A 6,342-nucleotide genomic window follows, 5' to 3' on the forward strand; every position below is an offset into this window, starting at 1 on the left:
AAACAGACCTGGTCTGCTTTTAACTTCATGCCATGTCTGTCCCTTGGGCCCATCGGCCTTTTCGCTACTTCGCAATTACTAACTTGCTAGCATCTTATCTTCACGAATTCACACGAGCCGTTAGATCTCAAGAACTTGCTCATTGTTTACTCTTTTTATGACAACCTTGCCCGGACCCACTAAATACCGCCAACTGAGTGCCTTGTCACCACCATGTCATCGTCGACTGGGGTTACCACATTTACTACCACTCTTAGCGGGACCCTGCACCTTTTCGCTATTTCGCTGAAGGTATAGCTCATGCATCTCCCGGCCACGAAACAACGAGAAGCCATTGATCTTTTTCCAACCCGATCATTCTTTAACCAAAGAAGACCACTTATCTCTGGGACCCGCCAAACCCTTTTGCCACTTCACGAAGGTTAAAACACATTCAGCTTGATCTCACAAAACCACGTTGTCCATCCGATTAGATAAAACTTGATCGATGTTTAGCTTTGGTCCAAACCTATATGTCGGGTCCACATTCGCCTTTCGCTACTTTGCGGAAACTAAGTTTCGAGCACTTTTTGGTCGCAAATCAACGCGGGCCGTCAGATCAACAGAAAATCGCATGATACTTATAAGGCCCGACGGACATTAGAAAAGGCAGATTAAAAGCGAACAAGAATAAAATATTTAAAGGGACCGCCTCGGTAAATGACAAGGGGAGAACACTTTTATGATAAATGGACCCATCGCTTAAGTGAATACAGTAACGCCAAATTAGAAACCAAAAGGGCTTTTCTCAGGTATTGAAGCAACTTAAAACCTAAACCCTGAACCCCTTAGGATTTAAAACAAATTGAAAGAGCTTCCTTCCTTCGATGGCTCTTTTATATTTTTTTTTTTATAAAAATGATCATCGTTGGAATTACGACAAATACCAAGCTTTCGACCGACGACTTCTTTGACCATCGGCAGAGTCCATTGGATTGTCGAATTTCTGATGGGCATGGCATCGTCGACCAATCCGACGCCGAGTTTTCGACGGTGGATTTTGTCGACACTCCGACGAAAATTCGTTGAAAATCCGACAAACGGCCATCGGAAATCAGCTCCGAATGTACTAGTGTGTTATGGATCATTTCATACAATCGAGCAATTCAGAAATAATACAGTGATCGGACATGGCTAGAGAACATTTGGGTTCATGGGCAGATGTGGGCTGGGAAGACCCGCCTCACGTTCCGTAGTGGGTCTACACGAACGGCAGATGGAAGGAGGACATGGTGATACAGGTAAACCGGAGTGGAAATAACAAGGTTTTTCATCCAGCTCCAAAATACTTTCAAGGCTTCTTTGGGAACAGACGCACTGTGGCATGGAGGCAGAATAACAATGGAAGGAGAATCACTCAAGGGCATTTTAATATTGGTGCGAATCAAGGGCATTCTGAGAAGCAATTCAAGGGCTTTTCGAGGAAATGGTCTTTGGATCTGGGCAATCAGCGAACGTTTGCTAGGGTTGTTGGCTTGGCAAATAACGAGACTGCGGCTAGGGTTTCTGTTTCTTCATAGCAGGTGAGAAATAAGGTAAATGTGAACCTCAAGGAAGCTAGTCCAGAAAAGGTAAGTAAGATACCTTCTGATCCTATTCTGCCGGGGGTTTCTTCATCACAAGTTTGGGCTCCTATCCCTTGTATCGATCTTTTAGGTTCCTATGTCGATAAGAAAGCGAATTGTTTGCATACGAATTCTATTTCTGGGGAAATTTGGGGTGATCAAATTAGTTTGTTAAAGCTTTATCATAAATTGCAGAAAAGATGGGGGGATATGCATTATTTTCAATTATTGTTTGCGAATGCTTTTATTATTGTCTTTGATTCTCCTTCTTTCAAAGATGAGGTATTAAGAACTTCGCATCATTCGTTTGGAAAATATTTAATTTCAATTGTGGCTTGGAAACCTTTTTTTGTTCCTTCTTGGTCTAGTTTGAAACTTATTCCTTTCTGGTTTGGTTTACCTAAAATTCCTTTTGAATTTATGGATCCAAATGTTCTTGAGAAAATTGGAAATACTATTGGAACTTTTTTAACATCTAAAATGGACTTTCAGGAGGGGGAGGTTCTGGTAAAAATTTGTGTTCTTATTAACCCTAACAATGTTTGCCCCCGTACTTGTAATATCAAGTCTCATGATGGTATTTGGCACCAGTCAATTGAGAAATTAGATAGGGAGCTTCTTAAGTCTCCTTTACTTTTGGATGCTCCTTTACTTATGGATTTTAAGAAAAACCAGCAGGTTGTTTGCTCTGTCCCTAAATCCCTTAATAAAGATAGTTTGTCGGCGAGACCTTCGATTGAAGGATGTGGAAATGTAGTCTCTTCGCATAAATTGGTAGAAATAGGTCACATTAATCTTGAAAATAATCCATTGTGTCATAGTTCTGGGAAACCAAATGATCACACTTCGGGTTCAGTCTCACTTTCGTCTTTATTGAAGACATTTTCTAATAACAGGGGTATAGTGGATGGTAATCCCTCGATGAATGGAGTAGATCATCCATTGATGATAGATTGCCCTAAGGTGCCAAATAATCACACAAAGGGTAAGGACGACAATTTGTCTTCATGCACTCAAAAGGAGGTTTTGGATTCTTCAAAGAATGTGAATTTAAATAAAAATGCAGTGGTTGATATGGAAACTATTAAACAGGTACCTGCCATAGGTTTTCCTAATGATGCTTCTTTAGTTCAGGAAATTAAGAATTTGGTGTCTAGTAATTCCCCTCTGAATGTTGAAATTAATATGGCTAATGAATTTTCCTTAGGAAATAGTAATCCATCAGAGGTTGTCCCTGTTATTATGCCAGATGAGAATCTGGTTCAACAAGTACATGATATTTTTAACAATCAGGCACATCAAATGGATGAGGGTGTTACTGATAGAGTTGTTTGTTCAATTGAGAATGATTTGGGGGGTATAAACTCAACCCTTCCAATTTCTGCATCTGCTAATCCTTTTGCGGCTTTGGCTACAACAGAGTTGGGTTTTGAAGATAATCCATTTGTAAAGCGGAAAAATCGAACCCTAGTCGTTCTCCCCTCCCCAACTCCAAGGAGAGAGAAGGGAGAGTCACTAGGGTTGATGGTTTTCACTTAGGAGGGACTTTACATTCAAAAGAGGGGTTGAAACCCACAAGATCCAATCCCACGCAATGCAAGATTGGATTCTATATGAGTTTCAAGGGTTGTGATAGCAAGGATACCCTCTTTTGTAAAGAATGTAGATAGAAAGATTGAACTAGGAATGCATGTAGAAGCAAGAAAGATTCACTTATAAATAGAGATAGGGATATGATATGAAGCTGCGGACCTGGAATTAGCAATAAAATGTCGAGACGGCGCTGTCCTGCAAATTTGAGCAAAAGTTGACGGGACGATGGCGCTCGGCGTGCACACGGTCCTCCGAAAAATCCGCGAAACGAAGGGGGATCTGTTCGTCTCTGCACAAGGATTCCAGATCTTCAATTTTAGCCGCGTACCTGCAACCTACACACAGAAAAGCGAAGACGATTGGGGGGTTAGGGATGAGGGGTTTGCCTTTAGGTCAAACCCCGGTTTTGGAATTAACCAAGAAATGAGAAATGCTGTAAATGTAATGTAAAACAAGTACTAATACCTTGTTGTAAGGATGTTTGTATCCTTATATGCGAAGGTATAGATGTTGTTGTATGTTGTATGTTGTATGTTGTATGTGGTAGTATGTGATCTCCTCTTCAATGGTTGAATCCTTGTCTTGAATGCAACACCTAGCCTTGAATGGAGACTTAGAATGATCAATTGCTTGAAGGAATGTTTGAATGCTTGAATGCTTGAATGCTTGAATGTTTGAATATCGTTTCCACACCTTTTTTCCTCCTCCTCAAAATGAGAGAGGAAAAGTAGTTTATATACTTGCCAATTAGGGTTGATAGACTGATTTTCCCGACCTTAGGCCAACCAGGAAATGTTATTTTCCAATTTGCAAACAAAAAGGCCCGAAGTCCCATAGGAGACCGGGCCCAAAATAGGGCCAAGGACTAGGGCGCTGGGCACCCTAGTCCTAAAGGACCAGGGCGCTGGGCGCCATGGTCCCACCTCCCGAGACAGCAGGGTGCAAGCAGGATCAGGCCAGGGTGCTGAGAAATGCAGTTTTTGATGTCATGAACAAGTTTCGGGGTCTCCATTCAGGTTCAGTGTTGCATCGCCATCGTGAAGACCCAAATGCAGTCGAAATTGCAACTGTCACAATTTTAGGACGCTACATTTAGCCCCCACTTTAGCGGGAGTATAAGCGTACGCCAATACTTCCGGTAAAGTACAAGGAAACAACATTGAAAAACTTTCACCACGTCAAGGAGGCAAGATACACCAAGCCCCCAGTGGACTAAGGATCTTACGACTTCGATTGACAAAGTAAAAGGGAAGATCACGAGGGAGAACCATGACTGTCAGTAGTAAGGTTCCCTCACTATGAGTGATGCAAGAAAGATATCAAAAATTTTCAAGGCAAAGCTAAATTTGTCAAGAAATTTTCGAGTATCTTGAAAAGATATGAACGGGATGTATGCCCCCCTACGTTAAAGCGATCGCACACGCCTCACCGGGGGTGATTGCTTTAAGGTAGTGATACATATAAGAAATGAGAAAGGAGCACGTTATCACAAGGATTTAGCCCCCAAGTGTGAGATAAGCCCAAGGATAATAGACACAAAACACAAAGCACAAGGTGACTTCGCTTTCCTCGGGGTCAGTATGCTGTATGATAATTCATGTATATCATATGTATGTATGCATAGTTGTTCTTCATTCCCCAATCAAGGAAGGTCACCTAGAAGAAGGGAACACATGTGTCTTTTGAGTCAACATGAGAGAGATCGAGAGATCTCAATGCTTTGCATCGTCCTCAAGTAGACAACACTAAGGACAACAAATAGAAGAATAAGAATAACACATAGAAGAAGTAACAAAAGAGAGGGGGAGAGAATCTGCTATGCTAATGAAACCAGTCTAGCACGTCATCTACCCCCCGATCTTGCTGATCAATGTTTCGGGAAGGTAGGGAACACGCTAGAGGAGGAACATCCAACACAGCAGATGGAGCTATCACAAGATCCAAACAAGGGCTATGTTCATATCCCAAGCCGCGGTGTTCTTGTCTAGGAGCTAGGATAAGTGCTTTAGAAAATGTGTTAGATAAATGGTTATCAACATCAACATATTCATATTCACTGTCAGAATGAACAGGAGTAACATTTTCATCATGAATAACATTTTCATCTATATCATCATCAAGATTTATAAAAATAGGATCTTTAACTCGCACAGGATCAAGACCATCATGCATCTTATGTTTAGGAGATTTTGGCTCAATCGTCGGCTGAGGAGAAAATGGAATAATACTAGCTGAAGGTGTTTTTGGGGATTGTAAAGTCTGAGAAGCAGCTGCCTGAGCTCTAAGACGATGCTTTCGTCGGCGTTCACGTGTAGAACGATTTCGTCTAGTCTTAGTAGGAAGTTGAGAAGATTGAGGAGGAGGAATGTTCTCATCCTTATCACTTGGGTGTTTAGGTTGTGGTCTCTTAGGTTGAATAATAGGAGAAGAGGAAGCTCTCTTCTCCCCATAAGAGGAAGGAGGAGGAACTGCTCCATACAAGGGAGGAATATTTGGTTTAGGAAGGAGACCAAGCCCATCATGACGAGGAGGTATAGGTCTACTTTTAGGAAGTTTATTAATCATAGTCATAGTCACATCCATAGGGATGGGTTGGGAATCTTCTTGAGGAAAGACATTAGTTTTATCTTTCAAAGGAAGAACTTCCTTCTTAAGACGATAGGAATGTCAAGTTTGGGTGTTCTAGGTTCACTTAGAGATAGGATCATATCTTTTTTCCACCTTTGATAAGATTTGAAAAGATGATCACTTCACGGAGGAAGAGATTGGAATTGTTTAGGCCAAAAATAATCAATAGGAACACTAGAGGTTCTTTCATCTGGTTTAAAGAGACTATGATTGATAGTAACAACTTCACCATTATGGGGAAAATTCAAACACTTGTGAATAGGAGAAGCAATAGCTTTCATGGAAGATAGCCAAGGATAGCCTAGCTTCACACGAAATTGTTCGGATGATGGAATAATAGCAAAGTCCACCTCAAGGGATTTGTTATGGACCTCAATAGGTAATGTAATAGAACCAATTGCAGGAGAAGAAAATGCATCAAATAATTTCACAACCACATTTGTTTTGTCATAGATCACTTGATTCAATTGCAAAGTAAAAAGAAATTCTTCAGTAATGACATTAACCATGCAAGAAG

Source organism: Cryptomeria japonica, chromosome 11, assembly GCF_030272615.1.
Source record: "Cryptomeria japonica chromosome 11, Sugi_1.0, whole genome shotgun sequence".
NCBI classification, from domain to species: Eukaryota; Viridiplantae; Streptophyta; class Pinopsida; order Cupressales; family Cupressaceae; genus Cryptomeria; species Cryptomeria japonica.